The sequence below is a fragment of the Phragmites australis genome, chromosome 15, assembly GCF_958298935.1.
Source record: "Phragmites australis chromosome 15, lpPhrAust1.1, whole genome shotgun sequence".
Lineage (NCBI taxonomy): Eukaryota > Viridiplantae > Streptophyta > Magnoliopsida > Poales > Poaceae > Phragmites > Phragmites australis.
In genome coordinates this window covers 14,926,278-14,938,108 of record NC_084935.1, presented here as the reverse complement: position 1 = coordinate 14,938,108, position 11,831 = coordinate 14,926,278, and positions in this window count along the sequence as shown.

Genomic DNA, 11,831 nt, shown 5'->3' with positions numbered 1-11,831 from the left:
AGTGATGGTGTCTCTCAAAAATTGGTTTTCACAAAATACTTTGAGCACTGAGACACTACCAAAACTACAAAAAGCATCCCTCTTAATAGTACGACTTTCCTAAAACTCAAATTCAAAATAAAACTGAGTTGAACTCTATGAGTTACTTCATGTCGCTTCTCCTTTCTTTTTGAGGGATATTGACTTCTTTTAACCTTTTTCAATAGGATCAAACCTATTCATACACTTGATAAAACCAATAGTCCCTTAATCGTTTGTCATCAATTAGGCAAAACCCACAAGGGGCCTAGATGCACTTTCAATCTCCCCCTTTTTGGTGATTGATGACAACACGATTAAATATTATAAAAGATAATAGAATTTGAAGGTTTTAAATTTTAAGATATTTGGTAAGCTCGCCCTAAATGTGTGTATTGTCTTGAAATTAGGATTTAAGAGCAAATACACATATTTAAAGAAAATTTGTGAGAGCTCCCTCTATATCTTAGAATTCGTGGGGTGCAAAGTGAGTGAACATTTATATGTGTGATGCATATGACACGATATTTCACAAAATCTAAGAAAGAGAGAAACAAACATTACATCAACCAATTCATTGCATCACACTAGCACAAATTTAGTCTTACGAATTTAAAAGTTTTACTACAAGCACACCACATAGTTCAATACAATTATTACATATGTCTCAAGCCCAAGGGTTCTCAGACTCTGGCTCACTCGCTTCTTCTTCATGAATGATTGGAGAGTAAGGTAGCTGAATGCCAAGGTGAGTGTGAATTTCCTTCTACCTTGCTTCAATTTTCCTCATCCTAATTTTGGTCTCTCGAATCTAAGTGGCATTGTGAGTGCAGACTCGAAATATTGCCTTGAGTGCACTCTTAATAAAAGACTGAGAGCCCCTAGACGATGGAACACGCTGAGGAGCCATTAGTTGTGCACTGGGAGCTGCAGTTGGAGGAGAGGGTGGAGGAGATGACTGAGAGCTCACAATTCTCATCCTATAAGGTTCGTGCTTCACCTCCTTGAAGAAATTTTTCTTTGTCACCATTTCAATCATATACATGATATAGGGCACATATGCACAACTCTTGTTGGGAGTATATGAGGTAGCATGGATTTCCTCCCAAACAAAGTCTATCACACTGAAGGGTTCGCCCCCATTAGACATTCGAGCTAGAAGGTTTCTTGAGATTCCTTGGACATTTGTCGCATCACCTCCTTTTGGATTTAATGTGAGACGAAACATACTATTCAAATACTTGTAGTACGGCTTCATCCCTGTTGTTGTGCCATGTATCACCCTTCCTCGATCCAAATACATAAAATCTATATCATCAGGTGATAACTGATTCTCATTTTGTATCTTGCAGTTGTGTAAGTCACGAACGTCAAAACCAGATATGTGAGCAAAGGTTTGATAGGAGATTCTATATTTCTCTCCCTCAATCATCCAGAACATGGACTGATTCTCCTCATGATCATAAGAAAGTGTAGCATAGAATTGGGCAATCACTTCTACACTCCAATCACATTTCAGACTCATAAAGTTCTTAATTTTGTTTTCTTCACATGCAGTAATGACAACCTTGAATGTTTGATCATTCTTCTGCTCCATGTACTTCCAATCAATCCATTGCATTGGAGTGACAGGGTTCTTCTTGGTGAGGATCATGTTTTCATAAAAGTCAGCGTGAAACTCGTTACAAAAGTGTGGGTCTGCCACGCTCTTCTCATATTCATAAGGATCTTCACCTCTATCCTTCTTGCACTTAGCAGCTTTCTTCATATAATCAATCATTCTCCTTGGAATTTCATGTGCTTGATGAGCTATGTAGGGCCTGTGTAGCTTTGGGGGTGCTAACACAATGTTCTCTTCCTCTATCTCATCATCCTCCCCGTGGATGCTAGAACCGGCATCCACGACTTTTCCTTTTCCACGGACTGCTGTAACAAGAGTTGTTCCCCTTGGCCTAAAAATGCCTCTTCCTCTCATGGATTGTAACTTAGTCGATCCGCGAGGCACATTTTCTGATTGTGCCGGCTCCTCAATTCGAATTACTCTTTATTCAACACGCTGAGGAGGAGCATCGCTTTGTCCTTGAGCATGAGAATCACTTTTCTGTTTCTTCCTCCTCTCATACCCATATCCCTTGTTTCTATCTATCTCAAAAGACCTGAGATATACATGAAGATATATAAGAGAAGGCACAAGGGTTGGTTGAGAAAGTATTTTGAATTGAAGGAATGCTGAAAATTCTGACAGACCCGGAGTATCCGGGCCAACCTGGATACTCCGGGTAGCCTGACTCTAGGGCAAGAATTTGGGGATTTTGTGATTCTTCTTCCACATTGCAAAAACCCTTCTAGGGATTGATTCTAGGGACCATAAGGAGCATTTTCACCAAAGGAATTTGATTCTAGACCAAGCTATTTGGGGATCGGGTGAAAAGTACCTTTTAGGGCTAGATGAAGCACGGAGATTCAATCCGGAGGAAAGGTCGGAGATTCCGAGCTAGGGATAGTGAAGAATCCAAGAACTTCACGAAAAATCCTTGGACGAAACTTGAAATCACCAGAGCTCTCTTCTTGTGGAGAGGGGAAGGAAAAAGAAGTGAAAGGATGGAAGTAACAGAAAAAATTGGCGGGGTTTGCTGTATAAGCTGGGTAACCTAGAGACTCCGGACTGGCCCGGAGACTCTGGGTGGGAGTCTGGAGTCCGAACCGAAAGCTCGTCCCGGAGGGTGACCTGGACCCTCCGGGTTGAGTAACAAAATCCGGATACTCCGGGTGGACCCGGAGACTCCAGGTTCTGTCAACTGAATAAAACCAGAAGCTCACAAAACAGTGTCAGATTCCGGATACTCCGGCATAGTCCGCACATTCTGGGATCTGTAGATTTTGCAGATTGAGCTAGGAGCTGAGATTCGACGGGGAGAAGATTATTGGACAATTGAGACATATATATTTACCACTTGTGATCAGCCAACAAATATCATTACATAACTATGATCATAATTAGCAAATTATGATCCAAAGATCAAAGATCCAAATTTTTAAATTTTGCATACAAGAGTTTTTGAAAAACACTATCTATAAAACTACAAATCTACAACAATCAATTGTATGCAATATGTCAAGCCACATTGCGAGAATCTAGGATATTAAGCTAACATCTCAACTCGCAAAACCTCCGCTCATCTAATGGCTTTGTGAGGATATCGGCTAGTTATTTTTCGGTTCTCACATGACGAATATTGATATCCCCTTTGGTTGAGTGGCCTCTCAAGAAGTAGTGACGTATATCTATGTGTTTAGTTCTTAAGTGTTGTACGGGGTTATTGGCTATTTTGACAGCACTCCCATTGTCACACAAAAGTGGGACTTTGGTCATGTTGTAGCCGTAATCTCTCAATGTTTGCCTCATCCAAAATAGTTGAGCACAACAAGCGCCCGCTGCAATATACTCAGCTTCAGCGGTGGATAGGGCTACAAAATTTTGTTTCTTAGATGACCAAGACACCAAGGACCTACCCAAGAATTGGCAAGTCCCAGATGTACTCGTCCTATCCACTTTACAACCGGTATAATCGGAGTCTGAATAGCCGATAAGTTCGAAGGATGAACCTTTGGGGTACCATAAGCCAAGGTATAGAGTATGAACTAAATATCTAAGAATTCTCTTAACGGCCATTAAATGGCACTCCTTAGGAGTGGCTTGAAATCTTACACACATGCACATACTAAGCATAATGTCGGGTCTAGATGCACAAAGGTAAAGTAAAGAACCAATCATAGAACGATATACCTTTTGATCCATGGCCTTGCCTTCTTCATTTAGGTCGAGATGCCCATTTGATTGCATTGGAGTCTTGATGGGCTTTGCATTCTCCATATCAAACTTCTTAAGCATATCCTTGATATACTTCGTTTGACAAATAAAAGTTCCTTCCTTGAGTTGTTTGATTTGAAATGCTAGGAAGAACTTTAATTCACCCATCATTTACATCTTGAACCTCTTGGTCATAATCCTACTAAACTCTTCACAAAACATCTTATTAGTGAAACCAAATATAATGTAATTAACATATATTTGGCAAACAAATAAATCATTATCAACATTTTTAGTGAAAAGGGTAGAATCGGCTTTGCCTATTTCAAAGCCTTTCTTAATGAGAAAATCTCTAAGGCATTCATATCATGCTCTAGGTGCTGCTTAAGCCCATAGAGCGCCTTATGGAGTTTATACACATGATGAGGACATTTGGGATCTTCAAATCCGGGAGGTTTCTCTACGTACATCAATTCGGAGATTGGTCTATTTAGGAAAGCACTCTTCACGTCCATTTGATATAGCTTGAAATCATGGTGAGTAGCATAGGCAAGTAATATACGAATTGATTCAAGCCTAGCTATGGGAGCATAAGTCTCACCAAAATCCAAACCTTCTATTTGCGTGAAGCCTTGAGCAACCAACCTTGCTTTGTTTCTTGTCACGATCCCGTTGTCATCTTGTTTGTTGCGGAAGACCCATTTAGTGCTAATTACATTTTGGTTTGGTATTTCCACCAATGTCCAAACTTCATTCCTCTTGAAATTGTTCAATTCTTCTTGCATAGCCATCACCCAATCCGGATCTCCAAGTGCGTCTTCTGCCTTCAATGGTTCCAAAGAGAAAACAAAAGAGTAACATTCACAAAAATTTACAATTCTAGAATGAGTAGTTACCCCCTTTTGTATATCACCAAATATGTTATCCACAGGGTGATCTCTTTGGATGCTTTGATGAACTCTTGGGTGTGGCACTTGAGATTGGGGTTGAATGTCTTCTCCTTCATCATCAAGAAACTTGTTGTAATCATCATGAGCTTGATCTTGACCTTGTTCTTGATTTTGATCTTGCATAGGAGTTTATGTCGATGGCTCTAGTTGAATTGATGAAGATGGTTTACTTGAGTCATTATTGGCCAAATGTTGCTCTTGTGAATCTTGAGGCTTAATTTCTCCAATTGTCATCTTCTTAATTGCTTCACTTGGAATCTCTTCATCACCTAGAACATTAGGATCAACTTGCTCCACTTGGGAGCCGTTAGATTCATCAAATGTCGTGCAATTTCAACACAACCGGAGGTTTTGTTAAAAACATGTTAGGCGTAGGCATTTGATCCATAACCAAGCATAAAACCTTCATCTACTTTAGGAGCAAATTTTGAACTTTTTGCCTTCTTATTAAGAATAAAACATTTGCTACCAAAAACTCTAAAGTATGATACATTTGATTTGTTACCAGTTAGGAGTTCGTAGGCGGTCTTCTTCAAGATCTTGTGGAGATACAAACGGTTGAATGCATGGCAAGCGGTGTTGATGGACTCCGCCCAAAATTGATCCGATATGTTGTATTCATCAAGCATGGTTCTTGCCGACTCTATGAGAGTCATATTCTTCCTCTCCACAACCCTATTTTGTTGAGGAGAGTAGGGTACCGAGAACTCATGCTTTATTCCTTCTTCAACAAGAAATTCTTCAATTTGAATATTCTTGAATTTGCTTCCATTGTCACTTCTCACTCTCTTGATCTTCACATCGAATTCATTTTGAGCTCTCCTCACAAACTTCTTGAATACCCAAGTGAAACGAGAATAATCATCAACAATTAGTAAGCCATATTTGTTACCGCCAATGCTTATGTAGGAGATTAGTCCAAATAGATCCATGTGAAGGAGTTCCAATGGCCTTGTTGTCATCATCATATTTTTTGTGGGGTGAGGAGCTCCAATTTGTTTTCCCGCTTGACAAGCACTGCAAATTCTATCTTTCTCAAAAGAAACATTTGTTAGTCCTAGGATGTGCTCCCCCTTTAAGAGTTTAGACAAATTCCTCATGCCAACATTGGCTAGTCGGCGATGCCATAACCAACCCATGCTAGACTTAGCAATCAAGCAAATTTTAGGCCTCACTTCATCCATTGAAAAATCAACAAGATAAAGTTTACCCTTCAACTTATCGGTGAAAGCTATTGAGACATCCTCCCTTCTAGAGACGGTCACACACACATTAGTAAAAAGACAATTATAACCCATCGCACATAATTGTGACACGGATAACAAATTGTAACTAAGTGATTTAACTAATAAAACATTAAAGATAGAATGATCACTTGAGATAGCAATTTTACCTAGACCCATTACCTCACCTTTTCCATCATCACCAAAAATGATGTTTTCATGTGATCCTCCATTTTCTTCAAAAGATGAGAACATACTCTTCTTTCCGGTCATATGATTTGTGCATCCACTATCGATCATCCAACTTGATCCACCGGAGAAGTATGCCTACAAAACAAATTTTAAGCCTTTGCTTTAGGTACCCAAATTTGTTTGGGTCCCTTCATGTTAGTCACAAGAATTTTTGGTACCCACACACTCTTTTTCACAATTCTATCCTTTGTGCGGGCACCAACATATAGAGCAACCACTTTACCACGGCGGTTCCTCTTGAGCATGTAAGAAGCATAAAAAGATGATTGAGGCGCATAAGCCTTTTGTTGCTTCACTTGAGAGGTGTGATCAGCTTGCTTGCTTCCTTTGGTGAATTTTAGGCACTCCTTGCCTTTGATCACAACACGCTCATTTGTTTTGCTTGTATGCTTGTCAAATCCGAGACCTCTCTTAAGCTTGTTGTCTTTGGCCTCAATAGTCTTGTATAGTGCATCCTTTGATTTGTAGGTTTTAATACATCCATACTTGACCAAGGCATTTAGCATCTCATTCTCCTTTTGTAAAGTTTGCAAGGATTCAATGTTAGTAGCACAAGCGTTTATATCTATGTTATAGCACCGAGAACAACCATTGCTTGTGGAAACACTAGAGAGCAAGGTTGCATCATTAGAGTGGCATGAGCTATTTTTGAGGATATTAATTTGTGCTTCAAGAGTTTTATGACTCTCATCTAATCTTGATAATTTTTCTTGAAGCATAGAATTATCATTCTCAAAACTAGCAATTGAGCTATTGGCCAAATTTAGCTATTTTGGTCAATTTCTCAACTTTTTCCCTTTCTTTCGCAAGAAGTTCCTCGAGTTCAAGGTTTCTCTCCTTTTTAAGGATGGGAAAATCTTCTTGCTTCTCGAGGATCTCCTCTTGACCCTCTATTGTTTCCATAAGTTCTTTCAATTTAGACATGGTATTTTTACTAAGACCTTTAAACATGCTTTCATCACAACTATTACTATCACTATCACTAACTAAAGGCTTAGGATATGATTTTACCTTTTGCCCTTTTGCCATGAAGCATGTGGGAGTGTCGTCGTCGTTCATTTCGCCAAATAGTGATTTTGTCGGTGTAGGGGCTCGAATTGTGATGGTGGCGACTCCTTCATCATCGGAGTCGGAGTCAGAGTTTGAGTCCCACTCCTCGCCAATATGAGCGTGACTGGAATATTTCTTCTTGTATGCCTTGCTCTTGTCCTTCTTGAATGGTTTGCCATTCTTTTCTTCTTTGTCTTTACCCTTCTTCTTGTTAAAACAATCCACTATGAAGTGGCCAACTTCACCACACTCATAGCACGCCCTCTTGGAAGTTCTTCTTTTGGGCATGTCTCTTTTATATTTGCTATATCCTCCCTTCCTCATGAATTTCTTGAATTTCCTCACAAAGAAAGCTATTTCTTCATTATCGGAGCTTTCATCTTCACTTAAACAAGACTCTTCAACTTGTTTGCTCTTGCTTGCCTTGAAAGCTATTTCTTTGTTCTTGGAAGAGGAGCTTTTCTTGGACAAGTTCTTCACTTCATTTGCTTCTTCTTCCATGAGCTCATGAGCAAGTATTCTCCCAAGAACATCACTTGGGGTGAGCCTTTTGTAATCTCTCCTTTCCCGAATGAGGGTAACCAAAGTTGGATTTCTTGGAGCGAAGGCTCTAAGTAACCATCTCACAACCTTGTGGCCATCGAGTTCTTCACTCCCAAGTCCTCTTATCTTGTTCACAAGCACCATCATCCGATCATACATGGCTTGTGGAGTCTCATCATCCTCCATGACAAACCTTCCCAATTTTCCTTCAAGTAATTCAATTTTGGATTCCCTCACGCTAGTTGTACCTTCATGAGACACTTGAAGTGTGTCCCAAATTGATTTAGCCTCCTCAAGCCCGTCCATCTTGTTGAACTCTTCGGGGCTTAAGGCGCTAAGTAGGACACTTGTTGCTTGGGCATTTCTATGTATGGCTTATTCTTGTTCGGTTGTAAGCTCCATGTCTTCGGCCGAAAAATCAAGACCTACACACACAATTTTCCAAATGCTCACATAGAGCGATATTAAATGCATCTTCATCGTGTGCCTCCAAGTGGCGTAACGAGTACTATCAAAAAATGGTGCACGCCTAGATGGCACAGAGATGAAGTTGTTAGAAGGGGAATTTAATTTGCTATAATCAAAATTAATTTCAATTCCCTTTCTTCCTTTGGAGCCACCGGCTGTTGACGCATCTCCCGAATCCATTTGTCTTCTAGAACCACCACTCGAGGTTTCACCTTTGGAACTTCTCGGGCTTTTCTCTCCGGATGCCGACATCTCTAATTCCTCCAAGCGGTTAAACCATGTAGGAGGTTAGGCTCTGATACCAATTGAAAGTCCTTGATATCGACTAGAGGGGGGTGAATAGTCATTTCTGAAATTTAAAACTCAGCACCGGATTAAAAAGTGTCCGGAGACTCCGGCTCAATCCGGATACTCTGGGTTCCGGAGTATCCGAGTTCACCCAGATTATACGGACTATACAGGAACTCAAAATCAAAGTAAGTTTAAGAGAATCTACTAGAGACTATGAGCTACCACTGTATCCCTAAGATGGATATGTTCTTCTCAACAATAATCCTGCACTCAAATACTCGCAAGCAACAATACTGAGGTAAATTCTCAAATAACAATTTGAATGAATAACTTGCAAGAAATTAAACAGAGACAAGATTTAAATCTGAAGTTCGGCCGCCTCACAAAGAAGTGCCTATGTCTCCGTTGAGGAGCTCACAAAGAGCCAGATCTTTTCCAACACTATCCTCACCCAAGCGACCACAAAGATCAAGCTAAGGTTCTTACTCAATCTGTGGGTGATATAAACTCCCCATGGCACTTCATAATGATTGGGTGCTCTGCGGGTGACCTCTTGTCATCTAGAAGCACAAAGCTTCAAGAGAAAAATTGGAAATTGCAGCTTACCAAGAACTTGAAATGCTCAAAAAAAAATTCGCTCTCTTGCTCCAAATCTCACTCCCCAAATCAAACTCACAAATCTTAGCAAAGATTGGGCACTAGAGGGGTTTGTAAGGGCTATTGAATGCTCTAGAGAGAGTGTATGCACTGGTGGTTCAGCAAGCATTAAATGAGGGGTGAAGAGGTATTTATACTCTTCCCCTAAAAATTAGCCGTTACTATGCTATTCAGACAAACTCGGAGTATCCGGTTCACCTGGAATCTCCGGGTAGCACAGAAAGCCACACACCTAACCTGTCAGAACTAGCCGTTACACTGACCTGGAGTATCCGGGTTCACCCGGAGTCTCTGGGTAACACTTTGAGAAAAATCGGCTAGAACACTAGTTCAGAGGATGCACGGAAGATCCGGAAGCATCAGGACTCGAAGACTCCGGACCAACTCGGAGACTCCGGCTAAAAAATCTTAGCTAACCGAGAGCCTTTCTCAGAGTCTCACTCAGTGATTCCAGGACTTAACAACATCCAGAGTATCCAAACTAACTCGGAGACTCTGGGCTTAAAATTAAATCAAAACCGAGAGCTCTTCTCAGAGTCTCACTCGGAGGCTCCGGAACATTTGCACAGTCTGGAGTATCTGGGCTATCCCGGAGACTCCGGGCTCAGAATTAAAGCCAAACCGAGAGCTCTTCTCGGAGTCTCACTCGAAGACTCCAAAACACCTAATAGAGTCCGGAGTTTCCGAACCAACCCGGAGACTCCGGAACCAGACAACTCTGCCCTATTGTCCCGGTGTTCTTGAGTGATGGTGTCTCTCAAAAATTGGTTTTCACAAAATACTTTGAGCACTGAAACACTACCAAAACTACAAAAAGCATCCCTCTTAATAGTACGACATTCCTAAAACTCAAATTCAAAATAAAACTGAGTTGAAATTTATGAGTTATTTCATGTCTCTTCTCCTTTCTTTTTGAGGGATATTGACTTCTTTTAACCTTTTTCAATGGGACTAAAACATGTTCATACACTTGATAAAACCATTAGTCCCTTAATCGTTTGTCATCAATTAGCCAAAACCTACAAGGGGCCTAGATGCACTTTCAGATACTTAGCCACTCAAATGGATGCTCGGTCATAGTACTCCTCGAGTAATTGATGTCGTCCGCTCATAACTGCTCTTGCCCCTCTTCCGAGTAATTTTCCACTCAAGGTGATTCGAACTGGAATTCAGTCAGGAGCACTGCTTTTACTTCGTAGACTAAAAAGAACAGAGTTTCACTAGTGGCCCTATTAGTCGACGTACGAATGGCCTATAGTACCGTGGGAAGCTCTTTCACCCATCGTTTTGAGTAGGCCTTCAACCTGTCGAAAACCTGAAGTTTGAGACCCTGCAAGACTATACCAATGGCATGCTCAACCTGACTGGGGTGAGCTACAAAGGTGAAATAAGTTTTAATGTCGAATTCTTCATAGAACACAATAAAGGTCCCGCTTTTGAACTGGCTACCGTTATCTATAATTATCTGATGCGGAATTCAAAATCGGGTAATTCTGCGGTTATCTTCCCAGTGGGTTCAACCTCAGTCCACTTAGTGAATGTGTCGATAGCCACGAATAGGAACTTGTAACCATCTTGGGCCCTTGGGAACGGTCCCAGGATATCCAAGCTCCAGACGGAGAAAGGCCAAGAAAGAGGAATTGTTTGCAGAGCTTGGGTCGATCGAGTGGTCTGCCTTCTGAAAAATTGGTAGGTCTCGCACTTTATGACCAGCTCGCAAGCATCCTAGAGGACACTCAGCTAATAAAATCCTTAGCAGAAAGCTTTTGCAACCAAGGTACGATAAGACGCATGATTACCACACATGCCTCAATAGATATCGAGCAATAATTTATTGCCCTCTTCCTGAGTGATGCACTTCATCAAGATTCTGTTACTCCCCTTTTGGTAGAGTTTGTCATCTACCAAAGTGTATAACTTGGACTTACAAGCAATTTTCTCTGTAGACACATCATTGTTAGGGATGTTTTGACGTTCGAGATAGGCTTGGTACGGAGTCATCCAAGTTGGCTCACATTTGAGTAATGCAGCTACTGTGTCTGCAGTTTTTGCCTTGCTGACTTGGCTAGGCTGCTGGTCGGGTTGGGCAGCATCTGTTCACCGAACTATCGGGACAGATGGTCTGAGGAGTTTCTCAATGAAGACTCCTACGAGCACTGGTGCTCGAGAAAAAGCAAGTCTAGCAAATTCATCTACACCAGAGTTATCACTCCTTCTGATGTGCGTTACTTCTAGCCCTTCAAACTTTTCCTCGAGCTTTCGCACCTCATACAGGTAAGTCATCATGTTGTCATATGAGCACTGGTACTCCTTTTGAACTTGGTTTACAACTAGCTGTGAGTCCCCTTTCATGAGAAATCGCCTGATTCCAAGTGAGGTAGCTATCCGGAGACCATTTACCAGTCCATTGTGTTCTACAATATTGTTGGAAGCTTTAAAATATAATTGAACAACATGCCTGAGTTCATCGCCTGTCAGAGATTTCAGTATGATGCCAGCCCCCGAGCCTTGAAGTGTGAACGATCCATCAAAGAAGGGGGTCCAATGGTCCTCGACCACACTTGGCTT